General features: G+C 44.0%; 1 long non-coding RNA gene across 1 annotated transcript in view; it reads left to right on the forward strand.

Moving 5' to 3' along the window:
- The window catches only part of LOC136359911 (uncharacterized), a 34,035-nt gene that overhangs the window by 208 nt on the left and 20,827 nt on the right, over positions 1 to 13,000 (forward strand). The gene's annotated exons all lie outside the window — the stretch shown is intronic.

A 13,000-nucleotide genomic window follows, 5' to 3' on the forward strand; every position in this document is an offset into this window, starting at 1 on the left:
TCCTGGAGGACTTAGGGCAGAGCTTTCTGCAGCCTGTGCTGCTGCTTTGACATCAAATTACTCAGGTCCTGTAGGTTAATATGGTTACCAGTTCATACATAGGAAAAGATGTGTTTAAACAACAGTTTGAAAGGCAGGACTGACTGTTGTGAGGACCTGAGCACCTTCCTCCTGAGAAGAAACCTTGGCCTGGTAGAACCATGCTGTCTGCAGGGCAGCTGCACTACCTCGTCCTGCATGAGGACCTGCTGCCTGTCCTGTCCCAAATCTGCCCCAGCCTCCCTTTCTGTTTTCACACTGGAAACAGAACATGAGGGTGGTGTCTGTGGCTTTCCAGCTCCTGCTTTAACCAAGAGGATGTTTGTTTCCTGCAAAGAAAAGCACAGTCAGCTGTCATGCTAGAGGAAAATAAAACACAGGGCCAGACTGGTGTATTTTACACATCTGCATGGAGGTTTCATCAGAGCTTATCTTGGCTTGTCAAACCAAGCTCTAATTTTGTACATCATTAGTGGACAAGCTCAGGAGACTAATGCAAAGACGGAGATGCTCAGTTTGTTCCCAGTGTGGCTGTCACATGACACAGTCCCAGCTGAAATGAGCATTGGTTATCCTGTATTGAAAATGGACACTGACCATGAGGAGCTCAGGAAATGGAAAAATATTATATTAATGCTGCAGGTATTACACATTCCTAGCAGTCTGCTACTGAATGGTGCCACATGGCTTCACTGCATGATGCTTGTCCGGCACATTTGTTGCTCCGGTGAAACTTGGTTCCTTCAAAACACCCCATAGGCTGAGGCATTGCAGGTTGTCCTGTATGACTGTGAGAATCAGAAATTCATGGTAGCATTGGGTGGATCAAGAACGTGGATTTTTTTAGGTGGGGAAGGACTTACTGTCCGTACCTAATGGTGGCCTTGGGAATGGATTAGAGACTCATGCAGCAAAACATCTTGACTCCATGGGGCTCCCGAATCTTCCTGTTGTTTCTTGCGACTCCTTTATCTGTATCCATTGTGGAATGGGTAATCATGCCCATTTCAGCCTAACATTATCCCATTTTTCTTTGGTTTACCCTTACACTTTTATACATAGCAATCATTTTTTGGCCACTAATATTTTTATTTTTGTTAATCGAGGTATTTCTCACAACAGAAATCTTTCTAAGTCTGGTTACTGCTTTCCCTTATTGTGAATATTCATTCAACACTTACCTTTGCCAAAGATGATGTAGTGCAAGCAGGTGTCACAGCCGTACTTTCAGCCGTACGGAAAACACATTTCATTTCTGACAGCGATCCTGCTGTTTCAGTAGAAGCCTACCCCATGCAGAGATAGGCTGGTTAGATCAAACTGTACTAATTGCAGAGTGATTTGGAAATCTGTTCCACTTGCAAACAGAACAAATCCAACACTTTGTAACATTGAATTAACAAAGGTCACATTTCATAAATATTACCAAGCAATTTTCATGGATAACGCAGCAGACGAGTTAATGATTAGAGCAGTAAACTTCTGACGTAAAGCCATGATGAATAAGGGACATACTTTTACAGCTTCCTCCGTTATTATTGCCTCAGGGATCTTAACTAAAAGCAGCAGAAATTTTTAGGGTCCAACATATTTTTAAAATATGACCAATCAGGTTATATGTGGTCTTCCCAATGGCTTTTACATTACAAACTAGAAAATTCAAGAGATTTTAGAGTATCAGTCAGATTCTCAATAGAAAAAAAAAAAAAAAAAGCATGCTGGGTTTAATCCAGTTCTACTGGACTCTGCAATGTAAAAACCAGATTTGGTGACAGGTGGGAGTTGGCATAGCTCAGGTTAAGAAGGAATGGAATTCTCTCTCTTGCCCCAGCTGCTGGATCTGCTGGATCAGGGCAGCAAACTTTAGTAAAGATGTAGTTCTGCTCTGAGGACTGATCCCAGGGACTTGCTCCCTCCCAAAGCTTGATCTCAGCAGAGTCAAAACACTTTTTCTTAGGTTGCAATGAATTACCTGAGCAGTAATCTTGATGAAGTCTGTGGGATTAGCTCTGTAGGGAACCAGTGTTGTACATGTTATAAGTAAGGGAAGGCAATGGAATGAATCCTGGGCTTAAACACAAATCTTTTGCCCAGAGGACTTAAAACCAGTGAAGGTAATTTTCCAGGACCTAATTGGGCATGTTTTTTTCTGACAGCCACACAGTCCCAGACAACCTGTATTTCTCAGTAGGGTTTTATCTTCTGTGAGCCATTTGTGTCTGAATTTGATGGGTTAGAAAACCTTGGTATACAGCTGTGGCAAAACTGCCATCCAGCAGTGTTTAAGGGTGGAGGGCTTGGGAATCAGCAAAATTCCACCAGGAATTTTATATTTCCTTCATCCAAAAGAAACCAACAGGGATGGAAAGTGGCTAATGCCAATCTATAATGCATTTTTTGAGAGAAATTATGTGTGAAACATGCAGCCCTTTGTGCAACATGCAGGGATGTCCAGGTGCTTGGATGAAGAGGTGGAAACTTGTTACATCTCCATTTGGGAAAGCCATTTGATGAGATGACATGTAAATTGTCCGTGCAGTGACATCATTTGGACGTGACAGATTTTAATTTTCAATTTTTAGCTGCTTGCTCTAAGGCCATTCAGGACCTAAGCATGTTATTCCTTGAAAACCTAGTGCAATTAAGGCGACAGAAAAAACCAAACCAAACCAAACAAACCCCCAACATTCATGCAAGTAGCAGCTCAGCTAAACATAAAATAACCCTAATAGTGAAAGCCAGCCTAAAGCAGCATCAGGACCAGAGTCAGAGGAAACCTAGAAGGCTTTTCCCACAGCTGGACCCAGGGGACCCCGGAAGGCAGAGGTCTGCAGGGTCACTGCTCCCTGGAGGGCTCACCCTGCCTGCAGACAGCACTTTCTCCAGCCCTGCCTCCATCCCAGCCGGAATGGGCTGAAAAATAACTGGAAGTTTCTTGTCAGAGCAGACCCACAGCACAGCCAGTTCTTCACTGACAAATGAGTGAAAGAAAACAAAATATCACACTGTCATTTAAAAATAGCTTCAGCAGAAATACCACGGGCAGTGCTTTCACCAAGCAGAGATCAGCGACTGATTAGGGAGGGTTATCAGTGTACCTGGTGCCGGATAAAACCTGATCCCGCTGCAAGGCGTTCTCACTCAGCCGGACAGATCGTGGGGGTGTGATGAATGCCAGAGAAACTCTAGAAGTTTTCTGATAATGCAGGGGTTTGAAACAAGGGGTTTCTGCTCCTTGCCTGCAATGTAGCTTTGGGAAAGCTCTGTGTGGTCTGACAGTGCCAAGTGGCATTGTCAGATTTCGGTGGGACAGGGCCATTCCCTGTTCATGCCAAATGCAAGCTGGCCTGGTCTGCTGCCAAAGTGGGGAGAGCTGTGCAAGGGTGATCTCCCCTGCAAATGATAGTGAAAGTTTTTGTGAAGGAGAGGCATCACTGCAAAGTTCAGCCTTGGTTTGGGGACTTCCACAAGTGACGTCTGTGCCTTGTAGCCATGCTCTGAACTGGTATAGTTTGAACATGGACTTGAGCAGATGATTTTGGGAAGTCAGTCCACTGAGTGTTCTTGCAGGGTCATCAGTGTCATTTTTACAGCACAGTGTGTGCAACATGCAAGAGTTTTCCAATGGCAGAGCTCAAATTGCATGACCCAGGATTTAGGGTTATTTCAACTTTTAACATTCCTTCTGGTCTTCTGCCTCTTGATTCACTTATACAGAAGAATATTCTGCTTATACAGAAGAATTCGGGTGTTAAAATGAATGTATTTTTCATGATTTGTTTATTGTAAAGTACTTAGGCATCATTTAATTTGCAACTGTTATTTGGGTATATTTGCCTTATTCCAATTCTTTGACCCGATAGGGGAATTAATATTCACTAGCTGAAGAAAACTGCAATGAACAAAACCACACAAGTTTGCTTAAGAAACTCTAGAATGTGTTTCAAAACTAAAGAAGAAATTGATGGAAAGAGATCAAGAGCAAGTCCTGAGCTTTTCTGAGATGGTATAATTTCTTAGTTGACCCATCACTTGTCTAAAATTTCATATCAGAAGCTGTGGCTGAAATCCAAATGCTTGAAACACTGTCAGTACTGAAAAAAGAAAACAAGTATATTAGAAGAAGAGCAACTGGATGAGTAGCTTTGCTAGGTCAAGTGTCATTCTCACGACCCGAAGATTAAAGATCTTTCCTGTTTTTATGTATCCTGACTGTTTTTGACACAACTGCAAAAGCAAAGCACAGCACAGTGGAAATATGTGCAAAACCATTCAAACCACAGAAAGTGACAAATCAGGTAACATGATGTCCTACCCCAAAGCAGAGAACCCCCCTCCTGGGGCTGCCCTTGCAGCTGACACTTATCCACAGGTGAATGTGTGCCCTGATGGTTGGATCCCATCATGTGCAGTGTGCTCAGGGGGATAGAGTCCCTGCCTCTGCACTCAGGATTGAGGACATGGCCTCTGCTGCCTTGCCAAAGCCATTTCATGGAGTGGGCAACACCCCAAGAGCACAGCAGTGCCTGGAGTCAGCGTGGCATTCCTCTGCGCCTGAGGTGCAGCTGCTCACAGTCATGTTGTGCAGCAAGCAGAGGGATGCAGAAGCCTCACTCTGGGTCTCCTTGCAGGACCATCAGGTCATCTTGCACCCATCCTTTCCCCTCCTTTTGCCCCATTCCAGGATCTTGGCCATGCAGAGTTCCCATCATTCTTGCTATTCCAGACTATCTTCAAAATGCTGTCTCGGGTGATTCTCTAATCTCCCAAGCAGCTGCATGTCTGAGATTTCTCTTCCTGCACAATGTCCATTCCCTGGTGAGATCCACATGGGCCATTTCTGGGGGCAGTTCCAGACCAATCACACTGTTGAGATTCCTGCTCTCCCATCATGAGGCCAGGGCGTTATTTGAGACTGGTTCTTTACCAAAGCAATGAGTTACTGTTATTCAAGCTGAGGGAACAGCAAGTGACACCTTAGGGCTTTGACTCCCAGGTCAGTTGCTTCTGCTCCAAGCACCACCTGAAAGGAAAACCAGCTGCCCCAACTCACCAAGTAAACCAAAGGTGGGAAAATGCAACTCCCTCAGCACAGCCTGTAGCCATATCTACTCAGTCTGGACCAGTGTATCTGACAGTTTTGCTGCTGAGATTCCCTGCAGGAAGGAGAATACTGAGTACACGTCGTCAAAATGCCTTTTAGCATTAGCAGGATACTCTGCTCCAGGCAGAGGAGGACACATACAAAGCCTTAAGCTGTTCCAGGCTTCACAGAGCAGCAGACAGCAAAATACATGTGGCTGCATGGGGACATGTTGTTTTCAAAGCCTGTGTGATAGCACCAAGTGGCATAAATCAGAATTACCTGTCACAAACTGTATGTCTCATGGCCATTTCTCCAGTCCCAGCTGAGCAGCAGCTCAGACTCTCTGAGACAGTGGTTATACTGGAAAGAAGGCAAAGATGTAGCAATGCAGGAGATGGTTAAAAAAAGCACTGATGCCTGAAAAAAAAGCTGAAATGCATACCTCTAGAAAATAGTGCCAAGGATGTGTGAGGGCAAGAACATGAGGGGCTTTCTTGCTTCCTGAGAACCCAGAACTGGCTCCAAGCGCTGCTTCCTTTAGCATCAATTTTACATTTTGGCTTTTCTGTATGAAGAAGTGGAGGACTCTGCCCCAACGAGGGCTTTCTGCAGCCCCAGGGTGTCCAGTGTTTCTCTGAAACACTCTGCAAAGTTAAAGCTCAGCCCATCCCCAGGGAACTTGTGGAGCAAGGCCAACAGCACATCCTCCTGGAAGCAGCTAATGACTGAGCTGCTAAATACTTCACATTCCTCATGGACACCAACCCAGACTCAAAGATGCACTGGAAACCTGACACAGAGGTTACTCAGCATAAGACATTTGCCTCAGGAAACTCTTCTGAATAGTAACAAGTCAAGTCAAAACCTCAGTCCAGACCTCACCTCCATATCCAAGCCATATCCTGACCAGATTCAACAGCCTAAATGTGGGGAGTCACAGCCTGGGGCCTCTGCCTGCTTGGAGACCAACCCTTTGTCTCTGTGTGCCTGGTGCTGAGTTATTGCCCACCTGTGGTATTTAAAGGCCTTTTTCCAAATTGCTTTCCACAGCTACATCTTCTGTTGGGGTGCTGTCCTCCTCTCAAACATCTCTGCCTGCCTTGGTTTAAGTAACTCATTGCAAGACACTCTAACCAGGCTTGTCTTAAAACAAAGGTGTTGGTTTCTTCTCAGCCTTCAGTATGAGTGAAGTCACCATGGTGTGTGAACAGGTTGGCAGTGGAAAGCGGCCTGGCATGGACTTAGCACTGCCAGACAAGTCCTGGGCGTTTTGCTATGGTAACTGAACAACGTCCCACGGATCTTAGAAGTATTTTCCATATAGGAGGTCAAGATAATAAGAGCAGGTTTTGTAGAGTTCAACACGTGCTACTGAAAAGATGTTGCTGAAAAGTTAAGTCAAAAGTAATTTGCCCATGAACACAAGGTTTGGTGCTGGGATCAAGGTGCCAGGGCTCACAGCTGCTACCCCAGACCTGCTGCTCCAGCTTTTGGGGGTCAGAGCTGAGAGCAGCTGTATTTTTAGAAAAAAAGTCCTGATCTTAGCTGGATTCAAGCATAGAGAAATCAGGACAACAGCTTCATAAATTCATTTCCTTCTACCTTTCTCATTCATCATTGACTTGTTCCCACACTTTTTGACAGCCTCTAGCATCATTTTTTTTTTCCCCACAGACTTCTGTGCTGCTTCTGTACAGAGGTAAGCTCATGTAAGAGAGGCTTAGACAGAAAGAAAAACAAACAGCCAAGGTCCATATTTTAAGTATTATTGAATGCATTCTGGTATCACTTATTTCTTAGAACAATCATTTGTGTATGTCAAAAGCCTAAAGAAAACCCTGAAGTGCTGAATTTATCCTTTCTAACATAATAGTTATAAAAAGAAGGTACCATTTGCTATATGCTTCTTACAACATTACACCCAGGTGGTCTTTCTACTTGTCCCAGAGTTTGTCCTGAGGTGCTGCTGTGCTTCGTTCATTACTGCTAATGCTGTTGTTCTGCAAGGTTATGAGAAGATGAGGAAACACAGAGCTTTTCAAATCCAGGTTTCAGGAAGAAGAGAGACACATATCTCTCCAGTCTGTTGGGGGAGAGAATGAAAAATAAATTGCTCGGGTGATCTGCAGTTGCTGGCTATTAATTCCTTTGAGGATTTTGTATTGCTTCCAAGGCAAATACAAGATTAGCTGATGGAGTAATGGAGTAGTATGGAATAGAGATCACATGGCGGTTCTTGTAACACAGATGTTATTTATTTAGCCTATGCAGCGCAAACCTACTTACAGATGTAATTTTGTATGTTCAACATGATGTCTATGTGCCCAGTAGCCCCCCAGTATAACTTCAGAAGTCAGAGATCCTGCTTTTGTGAGCCCCCAGCTCCCAGGCAGGGACAGCTGCCCTTACATCCACCCCTGCTCAAGCGAGCGGTCCAACAGAGAGTCACTGCGCAACTACTTGGAAACGTGCAGAAGCGGGCAGGTAATAAAGCAACCTGGCAGCGGGAAGGCAAGTGGAAAACAGGTCTCAGTCACCTGAAAACTTGCTGCTAATTCACCCAGCTGCAGGGACTGCCCATCCCAGCTGCACCCGACAGGGGTGGTGCTTGGAAGAAATGCTGCTGCTGTAAGAATGCCGCTGTTTTGTAAAAGCATTTGCAGGACCTTCCAGTGCCAGATATCCAGACGTGCTAATGCAAAATACATTAGCCCAAGCAGCAGGAGCTCCAGGGCTGCTGGCGCCATTGAGTTCCACTCATTTCATCTTTATTATAAATACTGCATTGTCGTCTCATTCTTTTCTCTCATCCTCTCTTTAGAAAAGAATTATAAGGCTCTAGTTGACTGGTCCCTTTGACTTAGTACAGTTGTTAAACCACAGGCAGTAAATACCTCTTTCAATTGTTTAAGGCGGATGTATCTATTTCATTGGAACAACTGAATGAAATCTGTAAGATCTAAAGAATCGCCCCTTTCACGGCAGCTCTGCTTTTCTACCTCTGAGCTGAATGCAAAAGGAACTCTTCCTTCAACCTGCCGTGTGAAATCAGCCCACCTTCAGGCTTCCCACTCTCAGCTTAGTTTTTTGTGGTTCAAGAAGTATTGCAGTCTCCAAAGACTCACCGCCTACTTGTAAATAGTGATCTTTCACCAGGCAGATCTCAGCTGACAAATGTTAATTGTTATGCAAACTATCCAGACGATGAGCTCTTCTCCCAGGACTGAAGGGCAGCCACCTCCCAGATGAAACGAGGCAGCTGTTTAAACAGTGAGGGGTGCGCTGCCCCGGCTGCCAGAGCAGCGGGAGAGCCGAGTGGTGCGAGCGGAGCTGGAGCTGTGCCATGCCACCATGGTTAACACCCCCGCTTTTGTGGAGAAAACCTCCACAGCACAGCTTGAGAACTTTAACTGACCCCACGCCATCAGGAAGATGATGCTGTTTCAGTGGAAAACATAGATAAAAATTGTTTCTTTGGGCTCATGTGGTGGGGTGCTCATCACTTTAACTGGGAAAAGCCAATTCTGATTGTTGGGGCACCATAGGGATTGTTGAGCAATGCTTTTCCCAGACCAGAGGATTCGAAAGAGACCAGGGATACTGAGAATGCCATGCAAACCTTGTTACCAGGAGGCACGTCCTTGCCTGAGGCAGGTGATACTGTTGGGCCATTACTCGCAATAGAGTCATCTTAGAAGCTGGGAACCAGCTCCCGTTCTTATGAAAGGATCCATTGCTGCTGCTCATAACTCTGCCACTGGCTGAAAGGAATTTTGAACGTGCTATCAACTCATTTTTCCTTCCAGTCCCGTTGCTGCTCTTTCCCTCCTGCACTGCTCCAATGCATGGTCTGGGATCACTATGAAGAGTAAGAGTCATCCCAGAAAAAGAGGGACTCAGCACAGCTGCTCATAAAATCTGCCCTGACAGGGCTTTTGGGCACTCTGTGAGCAACAAATCCTGTCCTTTGCCTGTCCAGCCCACAGAGAGCATGGCCTGAGTGAGGAGGAGTTGATTCAGCAGTGCAAAACAGCTCCAGGAGTCAAAGGTGCCACTTGCTGTTCCTATGCCTTGGATCAGGCTGGCTGCAGAGAAAATTTACATTTCAAACCGTGTATGAGACATACATGGAGACATAGTGTGCGTTGCCAGATTATCTGTTATCAGCCACATCACTGCACTTTTGGGGTAAAAACCCTGCTTTTCTGGCCACCAGATAACATGGAAAAATGTTTATTCTCTGGCAGTTACTTAGGATAATTTTCAGGGGTTGCTGTGTTCCTGATGAATACATGGAGAACTACTTCTGTATGTGGCTGTGCTGGATTACTGAGCACTGAACCAGGGCTTCCTGCCATCCTGTACTCCTTGGGGTTGTTTCATAGGTTTTGTCTGTTTGTTTTCATTTTTAAGATAGCTTTGTACTATTGCAGCAGGGAACTTCGATTTGGTTTTGTTCAGTTTGGGTTTTTTAATAAATAAAATGCTTTATCCCACTGTACCTGCATAGTCTTCAGCGGTGTAGGACTTCATGAGTTTGACCGAGAGCATTTTGAGATAAAAATACATAGAAAGGAAGAACAGAGGAAGGACTAAATTTGAAGATTCAGACAACAAGGAAGTTTGCAATGATTCTTACTTTCTTGAAATGTAATAGCAACATTTTCATTGATTTCAGTGGCAGCAGGATGGAAGTCTACTTAAAAGGGGGGAAAATGGCATTTAACTGAAAAAAATCTCCCTCTCTAACCTCACATCTTCTTCCCTGCTTTTGCATCAGTTCCCAGTATCAGGCTCAGCAGAACAGCTATGTGCTCTTTCCATGCTCCACTTTGCCCTTCAATAGCTCTCTCTCTGGTAACTTATTTTACAAAATATGGGAAAACTCTTTCCCCAAAGGGCTGTAAAGCCATGGATTCAGTTGCCAGGGCAGGCCACCCATTCTTCTCAGCAAGGGCTCTTGGCTCAGCCCACAGTGTCCATAGTTGTTTTCAACTGAGACTGAGCTGATAAGGGGATTTCCTTTCAAGTGGAAAAGCATAAACTATATTTATATGCAGATAATTTCCTATTTGTTGGGTTTAGCTTAACAGGCTGAATTTCTGGCCTGTCTCTCCAGTGCTCTTCGACCACATGAAACATATTCACAATTGTCCAGGTGGGAGTTGTTTTGCCAGAAGCTGGAGAGATGCCACAGTGCAGCTGCTGTGGAAGGCAGAGGTGGAATGACACAGCCAGTCCTCCTTACTCTGCTTTTTCTGTAAGGAGCTAACACAGACTACAGCACCTGCTTAGTATGTGCTACCATGTTCATTACAGGTACTTGTGCCGCTGACCCATCATTTGTCCATCATCTGGACAAAGTATATGTATTTTGATAAAAAATTTAAAAAGTGAAATGCCTGAAGTATAACTAATGCCTGCTGAGCCACCCTGAGGACTCACTGATTTTGCAGGCAAGTAGGACCATGCTCAGCTAAGGAGCAGGAGAGATTGAATTACATGTGTAGTAGAGGAAGGATTTACTGAAAAAGCTGGTAGAAGATTCCCAAACTATTAACGCCTAGAAGGAAGGGAATATCTAACCAGCAGTACTTCATGTTCATCTGGGAAACCTTCTCCATTCTTCTCTGCAGTGATTTCCAGAGGATGAGACCCCAGTTCACAGCAAACTGATAATTATTAGTCTTCTCTATATCCATTTACACTTGCAAAACACCTCAGGATTCCTCCCTGCAGGAATGGTTCATGTTTCTTATATTACCTAGGGGGTTTATATTGCATTCAGTTCACTGACTGCCAGGGGAGTATGCTCTTAAGGTTTAAATATTACGATTTTATTTAAATATATATTCCTCTAATGTTGTACATCTGGTTCTGTTTAAACTCATTTCAGATATCCTTTGTTTTCTGGGTCCTTTATTGCTGGTCCATCTAAACTCCCATTGTGGAGGTAACCAGCAGCTCTAGCTGAGCCAATGTCCTTTCCAAGATCAGGATTCTTCCCATTTCACCCTCCTGGGAACTCATGTGGGGTGGATCAATGTACACAAAGTTTTGCAGAGGAATGTCCTAAAGTCACCTTTGTTTTATACTCTGAAAGTCCAGAAAAATGATAAAAACATCTCTGAAAGACAATAAATACCTGAATGTCTTACCCCTTCTGGGAGCCCTTAGTGCTTCTTGAGTCCTTTGATGTTTGGGTCAGTGTCCTTCAAGAAACAGCACATAGCTCTGGCCCACCCATCTCCAGATAATCTTCTGGTTCTAGAAAGAGGGGTTTTTTCAGTTTTGGAGTGCTGTCTGTGCCTTCTGTAGTAGGATCTTGTCTCTTTAGGTCTTTCAGTTCTAGAAATGTTGTATGAAACCCAAGAGCTATACGGCCAGTGTTGATGGTCCTTGATGCCTTCAGTTACAGCTGAGATAATTCCTCTGCTGTGAAACAGTCATTAATCAGCCCTGAAAGCTAAAGTTAATAGATGAAGTCTTTGGAATTCAAATAGAATTTGTGCAGAAATAGACAGGTCCCCCAGGCCTTGTGTATGTACATATGTGTATAAACACATATGTATGTACTCACGAATGTTTGCATTTATATGCAAACACCAATGAAAAAGTATATATGCTGCATTCCAGCAGGGAAAGTAAGAATCAGTATAGAAAGTAGTATCTTTAAAAAATCTAGTTATCATCACAGAAGAGACCATCTCTCTAGTCCTGCCCACTAGAACTGCCTAAGCCTGATTCTTTATAAGAATTTAAGTGGTGTAAAATAGCAACATTTTTTTAGTTTTTGGTTCTCTGGGAACTTTTCTCTTCTAGAGTTTCTCAGCTTGAGAAAGGGATAAACTATACAGTGGATTCCTGTACCTTGTGCAGCTATGCAAATTACATCTAGTTTTCTCATGCCAATTTTGAAATACAGTTCCCATCCTACTTAACCATGTCCTGGTGTGAGATAATACAGTATTGAGAAACACTTGAAGCTACAATAGCAGTAATGCAGATCTTTTGTTTTATCATTAATTGGAATGAATCCCTGAGGACTCAAGAGAACTCCACAGAAGCCTGATGTATGCAAAAAGAGGCTGGTTATGGTAAACAAGCTTAGAGGTATGTGAATAGTCAACATTCATATTCACACAGTAAGCAAACAAATGCCCAGTATGATGGGAATTTTGGTGAGGGAGCCTTCCTTCTTGCCTGTAAAAGAGACAAAGGGATAATATTCATCACCGTTTATGAGATCTCAGGTGGAGGAATGTAAAAATATCACTGCTCCATACATTTGAGGCTGCACATGGACCCTGACTGAGCTACAGGAGCTAAAGTCTTTTACCCTTAGCACAAGAGATCAACTGAAAGTCAAGTGCATTCGACAAGGCAGATGTTTGTTGATGCTCCCTGCTCCTGCTGAAAAGTTCCTTTGCAGAAGGGAATAAGTGTGCCTTAACAGTGAGAGCTGGCTGGTATGAGAGCTGGGGACAAGACTGGATCCAGAGCTCTGCACAAGGAAAGCAGCAAAAGGAGGTGGCATTCCACAGAGCTCTCAGAAACAGACACAGAAATCCTGGTAAAAAGACCAAGCTGGCCACATTCAGGCAATCAGACCAAGCACAGGAATCAAAACAGGTCCAGCCATAGCCTTTGACATGTTCTTTTTGAGGACAGCAGGCTCGAATCTTCTGCATTGACATTTGCAGTAAATATGTTCCTTTCTAAATGTCTGCAGTTTGAAGACAAAACCAGTCTACGAGATGTCAGCGTTCATGTTCTTTGAGAGGTATATCAGTCAGGTTGTCAATTAAAAGCATTTACTGAAAGTGAACTGTGGATAAATTAATCTAATAGGAAAGCTCCATAGGTCAACAGCTT

This window comes from Sylvia atricapilla, chromosome 4 (genome assembly GCF_009819655.1).
Source record: "Sylvia atricapilla isolate bSylAtr1 chromosome 4, bSylAtr1.pri, whole genome shotgun sequence".
NCBI classification, from domain to species: domain Eukaryota; kingdom Metazoa; phylum Chordata; class Aves; order Passeriformes; family Sylviidae; genus Sylvia; species Sylvia atricapilla.